The sequence below is a fragment of the Microtus pennsylvanicus genome, chromosome 12 (assembly GCF_037038515.1).
Source record: "Microtus pennsylvanicus isolate mMicPen1 chromosome 12, mMicPen1.hap1, whole genome shotgun sequence".
Lineage (NCBI taxonomy): Eukaryota > Metazoa > Chordata > Mammalia > Rodentia > Cricetidae > Microtus > Microtus pennsylvanicus.
Window position 1 is genome coordinate 90,814,818 of NC_134590.1, and position 17,562 is coordinate 90,832,379.

Here is a 17,562-nt window from a genome sequence, read left to right on the forward strand (position 1 = left end):
TACATACATGTTTATGGATGGATATAGGAATAATAAAGAGAGGCTATAAACTTGAGTTAGGGAGACACCGGAGGTCTTCGGGGGAGGGTGCCTGAGAGGCAAAGGGGCTAAAGGGAGGGAAGGAAGGGAGAAAATGGTGCAACCCTATTTCAATTAAAAACATACTAAATCTTTTTAATTAAAAAAGAAGTGCGAAGGTGCACCCACAGGCTCCAGTGGTTTTGGTTTAAGTGTGGCCTTACTTTGAACAGTCTTGTCTTGTTTTGTGCCTGACAATATCTCCATCTATTACAGTCCCCATTTAAAGTTGTTTTTTCTAGTTTTCTGAATGTTAGAAATATACAGTTAAAACAGTTTGAAATAATAGTTTTGCTTTTCCAATGTTATTTATTTAATGAATATGTATATTTATCTGAATGTATGTCTGGGCACTATGTGTATGCAGTGCCAGAGGGAGTTAAAAGGGCATCAGACTCCCTGGAACTGGAATTACAGGTGGTTGTAAACTGCCCGACATGAATTCTGAAAACCAAACTTGTGTCTTCTGCAAGAGCAGAGAGCATTCTTTTTTTTTTCTTTCGTTTTGTTTTGTTTTTCGAGACAGGGTTTCTCTGTCGTTTTGGAGCCTGTCCTGGAACTAGCTCTTGTAGGCCAGGCTGGTCTTGAACTCACAGAGATCCGCCTGCCTCTGCCTCCCAAGTGCTGGGATTAAAGGCGTGCGCCACCACCGCCCGGCCGCAGAGAGCATTCTTAACTACTAATCTATCTTTCCAGCTCCTGAAAGAAGTAATAAACAGCAAGGAAGAGGAAAGGGAGAAAGGGAGGGAGGGAGGGAGGGAGGGAGGGAGGGAAGGAGAGAGGGAAGGAGGGAGGGAGGGAGGGAGGGAGGGAGGGAGGGAGAGAGGAAGAGAGGAAGAGAGGAAGAGAGGAAGAGAAAGACAAACAAAAGGAAAGGCAAACAAGATTTTCATATAAAGGTTTTTTTGGTTTTGGCCTTGGTTTTGGTTCTGTTTTGAGCCAGGGTCTCACCATGTAGCTCTGGTTGATGTGAGCTCACATTGTAGACCCTGCCCGCAAATGCAGAGAGATCTGCACCTCCAGCGTGCTGCGGTTAAAGGTGTGCTCCACCTGCCCAGTTGCCATTTGCACCTCAAAGCACTAAAAATAAGTGTAGATTAAAATAACTAAATACTTTCCTTAGTTGATTGGCAGTAACAACAGGGAAACAGGCTTCTTACTATAGTGAGTGTATATTTGATAGTCTACTGCTGAAAAATTTAAAAATTCAGACAAAACCTTAAAAACTAGAAAATGAATGTTTTTATTTTCTAAAATGTGTTAGTTGTTTTTTTGGGGGTGGGTGGGAAAGGAGTGGGTTCAAGACAAGGTGCCTGTAACAGCCCTGGCTGTCCTAGAACTTGTTTTGTAGACCAGGATGGCCTAAACTCACAGCGATCCCCCTGCCTCTGCCCCCTGAGTGCTGGGATTAAAGGTGTGCGCCACCACGATCTGATGGTTATTTACTTACAAGATTATCTTGAGTTCTCAGGTGCTATACATTAATCCTCTTGTATACTGTAAATATTTGTTAGTTGAATTGGTTTAATAAAATACTGATTGGTCAGTAGCCAGGCAGGAAGTATAGGTGTGGTGACCAAACTAAGGATGATGGGAATGAGAAGGGCCGAGTCACCAGTCAGCCAGACACAGAGGGAGGGAGCAGAAGATGAATATGCCATGCTAACAAAGTTACTGCTATATGGCAGAGCATAAATAAAGAATATGGGTTAGCTTAAAAATGTAAGAGCGAATTAGTAATAAGCCTGCGCTATTGGCTGAGCATTTTGTAATTAAATTTAGCTTCTGAGTGGTTATTTGGGAACAAGTAGGTGGGAGAGAAACATCCAATTACACTCAGGGGCTGGAACAATGACTCAGAGGTTAATAGCACTGGCTGATCTTCTAGAGGTCTTGAGTTCAATTCCTAACAACTACATGGTTCTCACAACCATCTATATGTAATAGGATGTGATGCCCTCTTTGGCAGCAGATATACATGCAGAGCACTCATACATAAAATTATAAATAAGTTAAAAAGGAAAGAAAGAAGAGTTCTCAGATTCGTTTCTAAACCTAAAATAACAATATAAAGTATTCTGCTAGTTGATCTGTGTTTCATGTACCTAAAGTTATTTTATTTTACTAGAAGAATGATTTTTATTGTCATAACTGAAAAAAGTTAGTAACATAACGAAGAAGCAACGAAACAATGTATAAACCTTTTCCTCATAGAGCAATGTACCCTACAATTTCCTATAATATTTAAATGACTTATACTACTCTCAGAAGATCATTGGAAAATATAGGAATGATATAAATTAGATGACGCTTCTCAGTTTGAATTACTCAATAAATAAAATTTTAATATCATTTTGTGAATGGCATTAAAGTATATAGAACTTCCTGGTGAACATTTTTTATTTTAAATTACATTTGCTATTGTATGAGTGTGGATGTGTGGAAGTGTGCATGAGTGTGGGTGTGGTGAAGTGTGCATGAGTGTGGGTGTGGAAGTGTGCATGAGTGTGGGTGTGGTGAAGTGTGCATGAGTGTGGGTGTGAGGAAGTATGCATGAGTGTGGCTGTGAGGAAGTGTGCATGAGTGTGGGTGTGTGGAAGTGTGCATGAGTGTGGGTGTGGAAGTGTGAATGAGTGTGGGTGTGAGGAAGTGTGCATGAGTGTGGGTGTGAGGAAGTATGCATGAGTGTGGGTGTGGAAGTGTGCATGAGTGTGGGTGTGAGGAAGTATGCATGAGTGTGGGTGTGGAAGTGTGCATGAGTGTGGTTGTGGTGAAGTGTGCATGAGTGTGGGTGTGAGGAAGTATGCATGAGTGTGGATGTGGAAGTGTGCATGAGTGTGTGTGTGGAAGTGTGCATGAGTGTGGGTGTGGAAGTGTGCATGAGTGTGGTTGTGGTGAAGTGTGCATGAGTGTGGGTGTGAGGAAGTATGCATGAGTGTGGATGTGGAAGTGTGCATGAGTGTGTGTGTGGTGAAGTGTGCATGAGTGTGTGTGTGGTGAAGTGTGCATGAGTGTGGGTGTGGTGAAGTGTGCATGAGTGTGGTTGTAGAAGTGTGCATGAGTGTGGGTGTGGAAGTGTGCATGAGTGTGGGTGTGAGGAAGTGTGCATGAGTGTGGGTGTGTAGAAGTGTGCATGAGTGTGGGTGTGGAAGTGTGCATGAGTGTGGGTGTGCCCTGCTGTGTGCATGAGTGTGGGTGTGGTGAAGTGTGCATGAGTGTGGGTGTGAGGAAGTGTGCATGAGTGTGGCTGTGAGGAAGTGTGCATGAGTGTGGGTGTGTGGAAGTGTGCATGAGTGTGGGTGTGGAAGTGTGAATGAGTGTGGGTGTGAGGAAGTGTGCATGAGTGTGGGTGTGAGGAAGTATGCATGAGTGTGGGTGTGGAAGTGTGCATGAGTGTGTGTGTGGAAGTGTGCATGAGTGTGGGTGTGGAAGTGTGAATGAGTGTGGGTGTGAGGAAGTGTGCATGAGTGTGGGTGTGTGGAAGTGTGCATGAGTGTGGGTGTGGAAGTGTGAATGAGTGTGGGTGTGAGGAAGTGTGCATGAGTGTGGGTGTGAGGAAGTATGCATGAGTGTGGGTGTGGAAGTGTGCATGAGTGTGGGTGTGAGGAAGTATGCATGAGTGTGGGTGTGGAAGTGTGCATGAGTGTGGTTGTGGTGAAGTGTGCATGAGTGTGGGTGTGAGGAAGTATGCATGAGTGTGGATGTGGAAGTGTGCATGAGTGTGTGTGTGGAAGTGTGCATGAGTGTGGATGTGGAAGTGTGCATGAGTGTGGTTGTGGTGAAGTGTGCATGAGTGTGGGTGTGAGGAAGTATGCATGAGTGTGGATGTGGAAGTGTGCATGAGTGTGTGTGTGGTGAAGTGTGCATGAGTGTGTGTGTGGTGAAGTGTGCATGAGTGTGTGTGTGGTGAAGTGTGCATGAGTGTGGGTGTGGTGAAGTGTGCATGAGTGTGGTTGTAGAAGTGTGCATGAGTGTGGGTGTGGAAGTGTGCATGAGTGTGGGTGTGGAAGTGTGCATGAGTGTGGCTGTGAGGAAGTGTGCATGAGTGTGGGTGTGTGGAAGTGTGCATGAGTGTGGGTGTGGAAGTGTGCATGAGTGTGGGTGTGTGGAAGTGTGCATGAGTGTGGGTGTGGTGAAGTGTGCATGAGTGTGGGTGTGCCCTGCTGTGTGCATGAGTGTGGGTGTGGAAGTGTGCATGAGTGTGGGTGTGGAAGTGTGCATGAGTGTGGGTGTGGAAGTGTGCATGAGTGTGGGTGTGGAAGTGTGCATGAGTGTGGGTGAGGAAGTGTGCATGAGTGTGGGTGTGGTGAAGTGTGCATGAGTGTGGGTGTGGAAGTGTGCATGAGTGTGGGTGTGCCCTGCTGTGTGCATGAGTGTGGGTGTGGTGAAGTGTGCATGAGTGTGGGTGTGGTGAAGTGTGCATGAGTGTGGGTGTGGAAGTGTGCATGAGTGTGGGTGTGGAAGTGTGCATGAGTGTGGGTGTGGAAGTGTGCATGAGTGTGGGTGTGGAAGTGTGCATGAGTGTGGGTGTGGAAGTGTGCATGAGTGTGGGTGTGGAAGTGTGCATGAGTGTGGGTGTGGAAGTGTGCATGAGTGTGGGTGTGGAAGTGTGCATGAGTGTGGGTGTGCCCTGCTGTGTGCATGCAGTAGTCAGAGGACAACTTGCAGTAGTTAGTTCTTTCCTTCCTCTTGTGAGTCCCAGGAATCAAACTCAAGTCATCAATCATGGTGGCAGGTGATTTCACCCACCAAGTTATCTTCCCAGCTCCTTGTGAACAAATTTTAAAATATTTGATGTAAATTCCAACAGTCATGTTAAATTTAAATAGTAAGTCTTTTAAAAAGGCCAAAAATGCACTCTGAGTTTAAAGTACAAGTGGAAGAGGACTGTGTTGTTCCTAATTTCTGGCTGGCTTTCTTGTCTGCGGGTTAGAGGGTAAAGACATTACACGGGGAAGAAAACACAGACACGCGGAGGTCCCACGTGGGTGCACTTTTAATGGGGGAGGGGTAACAACGGGCAGGTACAGGTGTGCTGACACGACAGGAAAGGCGGGGGGGGGGAGAGAGAGAGAGAGAGAGAGAGAGAGAGAGAGAGAGAGAGGGAGGGAGAAAGAGAGAGAGAGAGAGAGAGAGAGAGAGAGAAAGAGAGAGACACGGCTCGTGGTGGCCCTCGCTTTTTAACGGGGAATGCAAAGGCTTCTGGGAATATGTCCGTAGTCCAGGAGAATGCTGAGAGCTGTAGTTCCGCAAAGGAACAACAGACTGTGTATTTCCCAGTGCACCCTGACTTTCTCTGTGGTCACTTCCTACTACGAGCATGCGTGTGAGACAAATGTATTGGCTGTAAAAGACACAGAGAAGACTGGGTCTAAGTAAGGAGAAAAGAAGTGACAAGAAGATCATTCAGTCGGTTCAGAGGTTTGTAACCTTCTCTGTAAAGGCCATATGTAAATATTTGAGACTCTGTGGTCCGTAGGCCTATGTCCTGGCTGTTTGGCTCTGTCACTGCAACACAAAGAGTAGGAATAGCTAAACTCTATACAAGGAGAGGCGGTGGGTCGAGGTTTGGTTCCCAAGAAAGAGTTTGTCAATCTCTAACTTATTTGAATGCTTAAATGCAAAGAAAATAAACAGAGTTGACAATTCCCTAGCTTACTAGTTCGCTTTCCAAACAAGTAAATTAACCTTCAATATTGTGTATTTCCCAGAGCTACACGAGTTGCGTAGAAGCTGAATTCCATGCCTCAAGCGCTTCAGATACAGTTTAAACAACTTTCAGTTTCCAGTCCCATTATCACTGGTATTAGTTTTCTCATGACAGGAGGAAACTACCTGGCAGAAACAAATTAAAGGAAGAAAGATTTATTTAGGCTACATCTAACAAGGACTATAGGTCACAGTGTGTCGGGGGTCGGTCAGGAAACCAACAGGTGCTCATGCTTCCTCCTTTTCCCCTTTTATTCCGTTTGGGACCCCAATACCAGGATCCTGTTATCCATAATCAAGGTGGATTGTTCCTCCTAGTTAAAGCTTTGGAAACACACCCAGAGGTGACTGCAAGCCCAGCAATAGTGGCAATGAAGATGCGACATCATACTTTTCCTTAGTGCATAAAGGCTCCCCCAACCTGCTCCCCCCCCCCGTCTCTTTGGGCTCTATTTGGAACTGCAGGGACTATTCAAGGTGTTTAGCCGAGGAGAATAGGGGCCCCTGGACTGGAGTTGCACCCAGAAAGCATGGAACCACTCTAATTATGACCTGAGACCAAGCAAATAGCCCAGTCTTTCTGTACATACATTTCTCACCGTGCTTCCCTGTGGCTATCAGGGGCTCTGTGCTTGTCAGTGTGTGCTTACCTGCCCTCTGGGAAGCATAGAGAAAGACACTGTAGACAGTGCAGTTGGCAGAGATCAGTTTATGGACACAGACAGCAGGCAATGGGATGAAAATCTCCAAGAAAAGACTATAGAGCATGGAACTGCCCAATATAACTTTGGGTAACAACCAGAGCCGGGTCTATAGATTTCCTGACATACCAAGTGTCTCAGCTTCTCAAACAGAGGTTTAAATTTGTTTTTAAAAATATTTCCTTGTTTTTATTTTTTATGGGAATGAGTGTTTTACCTCAATGTGTATCTGTGAACCACGTGCCTGTGAACCTGGTGCCTGTAAAGTTCAGAAGAGGGCATTGGGTCCCCTGGAACTGGAATTACTGTTGCCTGTGAACCACTATGTAGGTGCTGGGAATCAGATTCAGGTCCTCTGCAAGACTGGCCAGTGTTCTTAATTGACGAGCCATCTCTCCGGCTTGCAGAAGCTTAACCATTGGTAGACTATCATGAAGAAACAGAGGGAGCTGATTTGGATGTTAACAGCTCGATGTCTGGTATATCATTTGATGTCTGCAATCTTTCATGCACAGTAGTGACTAACTTTGTTCCGAAACATGGTCTCACCACATAGCCATGCTGGCCTTGAACTCAAGGCTCTGCCTGTTTCTGCCACGCCAGGGTAGGAATTAAAATGTGCACCACCATATCCAGTTTAACTTATTTTTTATAGACAAATATTCAGGACCAATATCCTTTAGTATCTCATTCATAGTTCTGTGTCATATTTGCTACAATGAACAATTTTTGTAGCTTTTGTTTGGATAATTTTTAAGTAGCACAAAATATAATTTATAAAGAGATATTGTTTGAAAATGAAAATAACAAAGTAAGGTTAACTTGAGTGTGGAGTACATTGCTAGTGATTCTCTTCCATGTGTCTCCACATTCAGCAAAAATCAGCTACTCAGTGAGAATGTATACCCATTCCCTGTAATAAAAATCAGTAAGAAATTGGAATTTATATCTTCTACTGATGTTTAAAAAAAACTTTTAAAATGTGTATAGCTATTTTGCCTGCACTTATGCCCGTGAACCATTAGCATGCCTGGTGGTTCTGGCAGATGCCGGAAAAGGGTTTTGAATTCCCTGGAACTGGAGTTACAGATAGTTGTGAACCTTCGTGCTGATGCTGAGAATTGAACACCAGTCCCAACACTGGCTCTTCCTCTGGAGGACTGGTGGAGGAAGAGCCTGTGTTCCTAGCGACTGATCCATATCTCCAGTCTCTCCTTTACTTACGTTTCATAAACCTCAATCAGTCTCTTCAAAGTTATGCAAGCAATATAGTAGGTAGCTGATATTGACTGAGATAGTAGACAATCTCTCCAGCAAATTTACTTATTTTTTTCTAATCATCAAGTAAATCAGTTCTTCGAAGTATATCATTCACGAGAGGGTTTTATTTCTAAATGAGGAAGAAAAAAATTTATGAGCAAATTTTACTTTGTGCAGATGTATACAAACCTCTTGTGAAGAAGTATAGTACACAGGGTTCTGCACTGAGTATACTTTGACTCCAGAGGCTGCCTAAAATGTTAACTTTAAATCTCATCACCTTCCTTTTATTTGAAGCTATTTGATAGCATATCATCAATACCGTGCTGGCCACAGATATGCTCTTCAGCGTGGCTGTTGTGAATTAGTCAATGAGTTATCTCAGTCTCTTTTGTTTACTAAGGGCCTAGCTAACGTACAGTTGAAAACTCTCTCTCTCTCTCTCTCTCTCTCTCTCTCTCTCTCTCTCTCTCTCTCTCACACACACACACACACACACACACACACACAAATGCACACACTCACATGACAAGGGTCAGAAGGACAATGGCCACATTTTTTCCTGGAGCACAAATGCGAAAGCTTTTTCCTCTTACTCAATTTGCAAAAGGCATATCAGATTACATAGGACTGGCAAAATCAACATGATTCTTTTTGTAAGAGTAAACCCTGCCAAACTAATTTCTTTTCTTCTTTCTTTTTTAACCAGCTGCAAACGTGGCAGATGGTAGAGCGGCCAGCACCTTGAGAAAATATCATCTGTGTCTGCTTTTCTATATATCATGTGTTTTTCGACATTCCATGTGATCCTGTCTGAGGTGAAATTGTGAAAGGAATGCTTCCCTCTCTCCTCACTGCACCCTGGAAAGCTAACTTCAGCAGACCCGTCTCACCGAGACTGGAGCTGGTTATTAAATAGACTGAGCACACATACTTTATAGATCATCTCCGTCTCGGGAGAGGCAGGAAAGTAGAATCCCACCTGGTTTACAAATCAAATGACCTGATGTTACTCAGATTTCTGAAAAACTCCAAGCAACCTGAGATCGTGTATCTACGCTGAAGCACCACCATCTTCTAGAATACTGGCCACTAAGTCGCGAGGAAATTAAAATTTGCCAAGAAGTTCCAAGGAGTCTAAAAGCAATCTTATAGTAAGAAACGTTTGCTGTTTCCGGAACCCATAGAAGCACGTCCACACACCTCAGTATGACGCCAGTCTAGCGTGTAGCCAGGGTGTCTGGACAGTCCGAGGGCCATCCTGTTCAGCTTCTTTTCTTGTTCACTCTCTGCACACACAAGATGAGTATTTACTGTAAGGCAGACTCCAGGCACAGACAGTGTAAGATTAGCACACTTCCTTTTTGACACGTGAGCCGTCAAGGAACGTGCTGTGTGCCCTTGAGGGGCTAGCAAGGTTCACTTTCAGTGAGAAAGTCAAGACAAGCATCACGGTCAAGCCATCCTTCACATGAAAAACCAGTGTGTGATTGGGGAAGGGTAACATGGAGAATTTCAGGTAAGAGAGAGAGAGAGAGAGAGAGAGAGAGAGAGAGAGAGAGAGAGAGAGAGAGAGAGAGAGAAAGCATAGAAGAGCGTAGTGCACCGAGGGACCCTGAATGGCTTCACGTGGCTAAAAAAGAACATGTAGCTGCAAGACTGGACAATGGTGAGAAATGAAAGTTGGAGTTCATTGAATAAGAAAGTCAAATGTCCTGACTTTATCCTGCTGGGTGTGACTTGAGGATGGCGCTGCACCCCTACAATTCCAGAACTCAGCAGATGGAGGAACGGGGATCAAGGAGTTGAGGCTAGCCTCAACTATGTGTTGAATTTAATGACAGCCCAGGCTAAGTGAGATGCTGTCTCAAAAATCAAGACATGGCTGAAAAGATGGCTCCGTGCCTAATAGCCCTGGCTGCTTTTAGAGAGCCCCGGTTCAATTCCCAGTTCTGGCATAGCAGCTCTTGTACTTCTGTATTCCTAATTCCAGGATCTGAGGTCCTCTTCTGGCCTCCATGTGCACTGCACACACAAAGTGCACAAACACACATAAAATAATAAAATTAAATTAAAAATAAATGTTTAAAACAAGCAAGCAAAAATGGGAGAGTAAGACACAGAAGGATGAGACAGAGAGAGACAGTGCAAAGGGGTTTTTAAGGGTGGGACTGCAGGGAAAGCAGACAGGAAGTCCTCCTGCTAAAGCTACAGTTTGAACTGCGCCTTTAGTTTCTTTGTGGAAGATCAATGCTGCCTGTCTTGAAATTTTGTGAGATGGGGGGCTCTGAGCACTTCAGTATCCAACAACTTGCTCATGATGCTTTCTGGTGGCAGAAAGTAAATCACTATCAAGAGCATCATTCCACATTTTATATTCTCAGGTGTTTAGATTTCCCTAAAATAATGTTTGTTACATTGGTAGTGCGAAGACATGTGCATTATGCGCGATCTTATGTGCATAGCTCTGCAAGATATTGACTTATTCTTTCTACATTATTACCTGCTCCACATAGCTTGATTCCTCCTCCTCTTCCATCCCCCCTTCCTTCTTCCCTCCCTACTTTCCTCCCTCCCTCCCTCCCTCCCTCCCTCCCTCCCTTCCTTCCTTCCTTCCTTCCTTCCTTCCTTCCTTCCTCCCTTCTTTCTTGAGCAGGGACTTTTAGTAACCCAGACTGTCTTGGAACTCTTGGCAATCCTGCCTCAAACTCGTGAGTGCTGGGGTTATAGACATGAGCCAACATGCCTGTATTTTGATCCTACTTTAAAATCAAACTCTTTTGAAAAACCTACTAAAACTGTGTCTATAATATAATACAAAAAATTTTTGAAACAGTATTTCTCCATGTAACCCTGGCTTTCTTGGACTAGCTCTGAAGGCCAGGCTGACTTCAAAGTCATAGAGATCCACCTGCCTCTGCTCCTCAAGTGCTGGGATTAAAGGTGTGTGCCACCACCACGTGGATAAAAAAATTCAATAAGTATAGAAGAACAAAATTTAAAAGTATCATTAGTGTGGTAGTCACAAAAACGAACATATTTGGTACGAAACACAAGTATAACTTCTTACATCTACATCTGGAATTTTTTTCTTTCTCTTAATGAGACAGTCTGCTGACCTCGAACTTGCCATTAGGCAAGTGTGGACTTCTCCTCCTCCTGTGTCTATCCCAGGAGTGCTGGGCTACAGACACTCAATATAAATAAAATCAACAAAATTATAAATTTTTTAGATAAGCTGAGTTTTACACATATATCTGGCATAGAAAAATCAGATATTACAGGTAAATACAAAAATGACCAGAGAAAGAAAAAATATTATACCTACAATCCCATCTACATAGGTGATTCTAAATAGTGTGTTTCTGTCACTCTGGGCTCACAACCACACATGCACACGTATACACAGACATTCGTGCATATGATAAGAGTATAGACAGGATGAATCGCTGTTTTCACATATAACAATATACCAGGGCCGTATATATGCATCAATAACTAAGCTTTGATAACATAAAATTGAATTAGATGGGAACTGCTTTTAAGTATGATTTTATATTGTTGCTTCCTACATTTTTTTAAAATTTTAGATGGTATATTAACAAACATCTCTTCAACTCTGGACTCTCACCATTGCTTATTTCTTTTATTTATTTATTTATCACCTCCCCTCCTCCCACTTGCTTATTGCTCCTCTCCATTGCTTATTTCTTTATGATAAATTCCCAGAAGTAGATTTTTGAGACAAATGTCAAGGACATTTTAAAATTAAAACAATATGTTCCTTTTTTGCATATCTACAAATTCATGTATGCTTATTGTGCTGGTTTTAATAGGTGTGGCCCCCATAGACTCAAGGATTTGAATGCCTGACTTATAGGGAGTGGCACTAATTGGAGACGTGGCCTTGTGGGAGTAGGTAAGGTGAGAGAGCAAATTGACACTTTGCAAGACTGTTTATACCAGCCTACATGAAAATCACACTTTACATACAATAATTTTACTACTCGGGAGGTACTCAAAAGAAATATATTCCTATGTATGGCCAAGACGTGAGTGTGTAGGAGTGTCCATGTGGTATTTTTTTTATAAAATTTTCAAACTTGGAATGCAAATGTCTTCCAAACTAAGATGGATAAATAGGAATAGACATGAGACTGAGCCATAAGATGGCTTAGCTGGCAAAGCAGTGGCTGTCTAGGCCTGAAGACCTGAGTTCCATTTCTGTGGTATTTGAACAAAATGTCCCCCATGGTTTCATATGTCACCAGGGAGTGGAGCTGTTTGAGAAGAGTTAGGAGGTGTGGTCTTGTTGGAGGAGCAGTGCCACTGGGGGTGGGCTTTGAGGTTCCAGAAGCTCTTGCCAGGCCCAGTGTCTCCTCAGCTCATGTTCCAGCACCGTGCCTGGTATGCTTGCTGCCATGAATCATACTATAATTACCATGGACTAAACCTCTGATACTGCAATCAAGCTCCCGATTAAATGCTTTCTTTTATGAGTTGCCTTGGTCACAGTGTCTCTTCACAGTAATAGAAGAATAACTAAGATAAACAGTACGTGCTTTTGGCCACTCAGCCGTCTCTCCAGCCCTATGCTGTATACAGTTTAAAAATAATCTCCAGTGGTATAATAATGAAATAAGCAGTGTACGCAACAGAAAGAAATACTAAAGAACTCTCGAGATGAAGATCTCCAGGAATGAACATAGGCTGATTTCATGAACTATTGTTACCTGGGAAGAGCAAGCAAGGTGCAAAAGAATATTTATAGAATGATACGCTCTATGTAAGAAAATTAGTAAATACTTGGATATGTGTTGAATGAAAATGGCTCTCTGAGGGCAATAGGCTCTCAGGGAGTGGCACTATTAGAAGGTGTGGCCTTGTTGGATGAAGTATGCCACTGGGTGTGGGCTTTGAAGTTTCAAATGGTCAAGCCAGGCCCAGTGTAGCATTCTCTTGTCCTGCTGCCTGAGGACCCGGATGTAGAAACTCTCAGCTACTCCTCTAATACACTTGCCTGCATGCCACTATGCTTCCTGCCACGGCAATAATGGGCTAAACCTCTGAACTGTAAGCCAGCCCTGATTAAATGCTTTCCTTTATAAGAATTGTTGAGGTCATGGTGCCTCTTCACAGCAATAAAAACCCTAAGAAAGTATATTTATTTCTTGTTCAAGAAGAAGGAAGAGGAGAAAAAGAAAAATGAATGGGAAGAAAGTGGAAGTCAGAAACAGGTGATGGTTATTATCTTAGTCTGGGCTACTATAAAAATTAGCACAAACTCAGTAGATTGTGATCAATGGAAGTTTTCTTTCCCTCCAAGTTCCAGAGGTTACAACCGAAAGCTCCAGAACGGTGGGGTCTGGTGAGGACTCCTGGGTTCCAAACCGTCAACTTTTCATTTTCTCCACAGGTAAAGAGCAAGAAGAAGCAAGCTCTTGATAGAAAGTGTAGGTAAGTGATGGAGACCTGGCCTGGCACAGGTGAGGGCAGTCTCATCCACTCCACTGAAAAAAGGCAAGCTTTCCTGGCTCTGCTGCCATTCATGAGGGTTATGACCATATCTCAGCCTCGCTTCCTGCCCAGAGCCTTATCTCCTAAAAGAGACTAAAGTTTCAACGACAAAGAGATATGTCATCTAATTGTGTGCTTTTCCCCCATCATTTAAAATTTTCCATTCTCTGAAGCTTTATTTTCAAGTGTGTGTGATTTTCTGATCTAGAAGTTTTGGGAATTTACTCAGAGCAAAAAGATACACAGATGCATGTACATTGGAGAATATAAAAGGATGTTCCTAGCAATGTAGTCTTGTGCATAAAATGAGCTAGAAATCATGTAAAGATTTGAAAGCAGAGCTCTGTGGATTATTGTGGTACGTTGCACTCATTGCCGTACAGTTATTTAAACTAATCTGCATATATCATCATGCAAAATTTTCACAAAATAACTTTTGTTAATTGAAACTCTTCATTTGCAACTAGCAGAAAGTGGCCTGATCTGGTGTGACAGTGACTACATGATCACTCCTCTGCCTCACACTCGTGGTGTTGGGACTGGAGCATCCAAGTCCTTAAGTTCTTAGAGTCATGTCCACATCCCGATACCCCTTCCAGCTCTGAAGACAAGGATTTGCAGCTGCTTCCTGTATTTGCTACTTCTGTGGTGCTGTTTTGGCTCATCAGTTGCCAAATTCAAATGTTTAATGTGGACTGTGAAGTAGATCTTAGACTACCTGTCTCATGAGCACAAAGCCCTTGGGTTCAAGCCTCTCCCAGCACTGCAGGAAAAATGAAGTGTCTTGTGGGATCCCAGGGCACTGGCCCCTCAGGCAGGCACCGTGTTAAAAACATGATCAGCAAACAGGAACCTGGGAAGTGCCTCCTCCTGTCTTATCCCCACGCTTCCACTTGATCCTCATCTCTCACGTTGGAACGAATTCTGCTGTTCAGGCCACTCATAAGGTTACGACTAATTCAGCTTTGACAATCTGAACTTTCTTTCACTGGGGAGAAAAGATCACTGCCAATAAGTATCTTATGGTTCCAATGTCAAATTTCTGGTAGAAAGAATTTGACATGCACAGTTTGGGTCACATGTCTCTGTGTGGTCTGATTTTCTTTGACCAAGCATGAAGGGGTACAGTAGAGATATAGACATGTCTGGAGCCTGCTTTAAAGAGAGGAAACAAGCAGAGTCATTATGCAATGAGCCAACTGCCCCCCCAAACGATTTTTTTTTTTGGTTTTTCGAGACAGGGTTTCTCAGTAGCTTCGGAGCCTATCCTGGAACTAGCTCTTGTTGACCAGGCTGGCCTCGAACTCACAGAGATCTGCCTGCCTCTGCCTCTTTGAGTGTTGGGATTAAATGCCTGTACCACCACCGCCGGGCTAAGGATCTATTTTAGTTAGGATTTCTACTGCTGTGAAGAGATACCATGGTTACGGCAACTCTTATAAGGAAAGCATTTAGTTGATGGCTTACAGTTTCAGAGGTTCAGTACAGTCTCATCATGACAGGGAGCATGGCAGCCTGCAGACAGATGTGGTGATGGAGTAGTAGCTGAGAGCCCCACATCTCCTAGGCAACAGGAAGTAGACTGAGACACTGGGTGATATTCTGAGCATAGGAAACCTCAAAGCCTGTCCCTCCAGTGACACAATTCCTCTACAAGGCCATACCCACTCCAACAAAGCCATACCTCCTAATTAAAAATGGCACTCCCTATGGGATTATGAGGGCCAATTACATTCAAACCACCACAGGACCTATTTGAGCAGACACAAAAAAGACCCAGCAGTACAACTGTATTTCTTTGTTGTTGTTGTTGCTGTTATGTAAATTAACCCATTTATTACAGGCAAGTCTCAAATGGTAGCACTTCTTCTACTGATCTTTCAGTTTCTTCTGTCTTCTGGTGGAGACTTCACTGTGACAGCAGAAATGGTGTTGTAGGTCCAGGTCCAGCCAGCCACTGTTTTAATGCAGGGACCACAGTGCCAGATGTCAAAGGTTCATCTCTCCATCTTGATCTTGCCACAGAAGGAGCAAGAGGACCTAGCACATGGGCTGAAGTTAATTTTCTTCACCATTTCCCAGAAGGAAGCACCATGGTGGGTCCCATATTTCCCAGTGACCCCAACATTCTTGGTGCATTTAGCCATTCACCATTTCCCAGAAGGAAGCACCATGGTGGGTCCCATATTTCCCAGTGACCCCAACATTCTTGGTGCATTTAGCCATGTCACGGAACCTAAGCCCAAGCCCAGAGATAACTGCATTTTTCTTTTTCAAAAAAAGATTGATTTATTTATTATGTATATAATATTCTGCCTCCATGTATGCCCGCATGCCAGAGGAGGGTGCCAGATCTCATTACACATAGCTGTGAGTCACCATGTGGGTGCTGGGAATTGAACTCAGGACCTCTGGAAGTGCAGCCAGTGCTCTTAACCACTGAGCCATCTCTCCAGTCCCACACAACTGCATTTCTTTAAAACAAGAAAAACCAAAGCTCCAGATAAAATACGCCCATTGCTAATCCTGCAGTAGAGACTTTTGTGATATGTATTCAAAGGCTGTGTGAGTGGAATATATTTTATTTTCAACTGCATTATGAAGAAGTCTCAGACAGGCACAAATAGTACAAAGAATTCTCTAGTCTTCACTCAGTGTCCCTGATTATTAAATTACATATCACAATAAAACAATATGATAAACAGAAAAAGTAGTGGTCAGCTAACCTACAGGCTGCATTTGAATCTTGTCGACTATCACACTGTGTCATCTTGTTTCCTGGCCGGTATGCTACCCAGAGTCACACAGTGCATTTCCTGACTTGTCTCTGTGGACTATTTAACCTGGGGCAGCTTCTTAACCTTTCTTTGTCTCTCATAACCCAATGCATTGGCACAGCACATGCCAGTGATTCTGTAGAAAGGACTTCATTTGGGTTCTGCCTGACTTTTCCCTATGACTAAAACCAGCTCTAATGCTTTGGCAGTATTGAAGAAATAAGATTTTTTTTATAGTGTTAAAATATCTCCTCAGAAGGGAACTGGACTAGAAAGAGCAAAGCAGTAAAGCTGTTGAGAAACTGGGGAGAGCCTTCTCCACTAAGTGACTGTAGGTAATGTCACAGCAGGAAGTTGTCCTTCCACATGCAGGAAGCAGAGTGAGCAAACAGGAAGTGGGATGGGGCTATACGTTCTCAAAGCCCACCCCAATGATGAGCTTCCTCCAGCAAGGTTTCATATTCTAAAAGTTCTGTAACCTCCCAGAAGAGCTCCATCAACTTGGTCCAAGTGTTCAAATACACGTAACTGTGAGGGCCATGTGTCATTCAAACCACCAGCTCCTGCATTCTTCCCACATGCCCCATCAAGGTTAGAGGGATTGAGTTTCGAAATGGCAAGATACTAATATGTTCCTTCCCTGGCAGCTCTGTAATTTGTCATTTCTTCCAGGACCCTTAATTAATTAATTAATTATTAATTAATTTGTAAAAGTTCTCTTGGAAAATTGTATTTAGAAGGTTGAACAGATGGCTCAGGTGTTAAGGGCATGTACTGCTCTTGCAGAGGACCTGGGCAGCCCAGTACAGCCTGTAACTCTACCTCCTAGGGACCCAACACTCTCTTCTGGACTCTGTTTATTTGCACTCATTGGCACACACACACACACAGGCACACACATACACATTCACACACACATGCACACACATACAGGCACACACATACACATTCACACACACAGGCACACACACACACTCACACACATACACATTCACACATACATGCACATACACACACATAGGTACACATACACACGCACACACATACACATTCACACATACATGCACACACACACGCACACACATACACATTCACACATACATGCACACACACGCACACACATTCACACATGCATGCACACACACACGCATGCACGCACGCGCACACACACACACACACACACACACAGGAGGGGGCGCGAGTTAATGCCACACACCTTTAATCCCAGCACTCAGGAGGCAGAGGCAGGTGGATCTTTGTGAGTTCGAGGCCAGCCTGGTCTACAGAGCGTGTTCCAGGACTGGCTCCATAGCTACTGGGAAATACTATGTTGAAAAACCAAACAACAACGACAGCCAAAAAAAATTAAAAAAATAAAACTAAAACAAATCTTTGAAATTAGGAAAGCGACAGTCTGAGCACTGTGTATACTCATTACTACTAACAACCCTGTAGCTGGAAGGAAGTGATACTTGTATCTGCATTTCCTGTGTGAAGAAACCGAGATGTCTCTAAGCTAA

The 17,562-nt window shown here is 43.5% G+C and overlaps 1 pseudogene; it reads right to left on the bottom strand.

Annotated features, from left to right (window-relative positions):
• Positions 1-15,134: 15,134 nt before the first annotated feature.
• Positions 15,135-15,412, bottom strand: LOC142832782 (large ribosomal subunit protein eL43-like; annotated as a pseudogene).
• Positions 15,413-17,562: the final 2,150 nt, after the last annotated feature.